General features: G+C 44.4%; 1 long non-coding RNA gene across 1 annotated transcript in view; it reads right to left on the minus strand.

Moving 5' to 3' along the window:
* LOC139026296 (uncharacterized) overlaps positions 1-1,167 on the minus strand; it is a 24,828-nt gene extending 23,661 nt beyond the window's left edge. Inside the window, exon 1 of the long non-coding RNA XR_011478062.1 lies at positions 1,084-1,167. This is a non-coding gene — a long non-coding RNA (uncharacterized lncRNA). The remainder of the gene's footprint in view (positions 1-1,083) is intronic.
* Between the last annotated feature and the right edge of the window lie 226 nt (positions 1,168-1,393).

Genomic DNA, 1,393 nt, shown 5'->3' on the forward strand with positions numbered 1-1,393 from the left:
GGTGCATTCTCAGCGCCCTCCTGTACTCCCTGTTCACCCATGACTGTGTTGCCATGCACGCCTCAAACTCAATCATCAAGTTTGTAGACGACACTACAGTGGTAGGCTTGATTACCAACAACGACGAGACAGCCTACAGGGAGGAGGTGAGGGCCCTCGGAGTGTGGTGTCAGGAAAATAACCTCTCACTCAACGTCAACAAAACAGAGGAGATGATCGCGGACTTCAGGAAAACAGCAGAGGGAGCACCCTCCTATCCACATCGACGGGACAGCAGTGGAGAAGGTGTAAAATGTTAAGTACATATCACCGACAAACTGAAATGGTACACGCACACAGACAGTGTGGTGAAGAAGGCGCAACAGCACCTCTTCAACCTCAGGAGGCTGGAAAAATGTGACTTGTCACCATAAACCCACACTAACTTTTACAGGTGCACAATTGAGAGCATCCTGTCGGGGCTGTATCACCACGGCAACTGCACCGCCCACAACCGCAGGGCTCTCCAGAGGGTGGTGCGGTCTGCACAATGCATCACCGGGGGCAAACTACCTGCCCTCCGGGCAGTGGCGGTTCTAGCTTGTATGGCTCCCTGGGCGAACCCCCCCTTCAACGATAGGGATAAAACCGCTGCTGGAAGATCACATAGGACTTTGGAGGCTGGGCACGTGTCTACAGTTAACTTGTCCTGTTTTATTTACAAAAAAAACACGTAAAAAAGAGGAAGATGACAACTGAAGTAAAAAAAAAGAAGCTTTTTCAATTGTTATGACTTGACTGTTAAGAACTTAATGTTGCCATTATGTTTGCACGTTCTATTGAAAGGGATGATGTTATGCAGTGTAGTTGATAGGTAATCGACTAGCTGGGCTGTTCCCCGGACTCCGTGTGTAGGAACTTGTACAATGCTTGAACAAGGCTATTGAACTTCACATTTGTCTGTCTGTATTCTTTTATCCAACATATCAAACTGCTGTCTGTCAGCAGCTCAAGTAGCAGTTCTACTAACTAGTAATATCTCATTACAGGTATTAATTCTCTTACTCTGTCCTTTAGAATAAATTATTGTTCAGAAATACTTACTTTATTTTTCAGTCATCTCCATATAGTGTTTTCTGCTCTGTCGTCTCAAAATGGATCCTGTACAAAATAACAAATTGACTTTCTGTTCCACCCTGATAATAGTGTTATATTGGTGTCTCCACTAGATGGTAGTAAACACCTGTAGTAACTCGACAACAACAGTTACCGCGTTTACATGCACACCAATATCCTGTTATGATTCGGAATACTCTGAAGTATGTTTTTAAATGGATGCATGTACACATCTTATCCCATGTTGTTTCTGCTGTCTACTCAGGCTGTTTCACATATCATATGTGTTGTGTGATGG

The sequence above is a fragment of the Salvelinus sp. IW2-2015 genome, unplaced genomic scaffold (genome assembly GCF_002910315.2).
Source record: "Salvelinus sp. IW2-2015 unplaced genomic scaffold, ASM291031v2 Un_scaffold4336, whole genome shotgun sequence".
Taxonomy (NCBI): Eukaryota; Metazoa; Chordata; class Actinopteri; order Salmoniformes; family Salmonidae; genus Salvelinus; species Salvelinus sp. IW2-2015.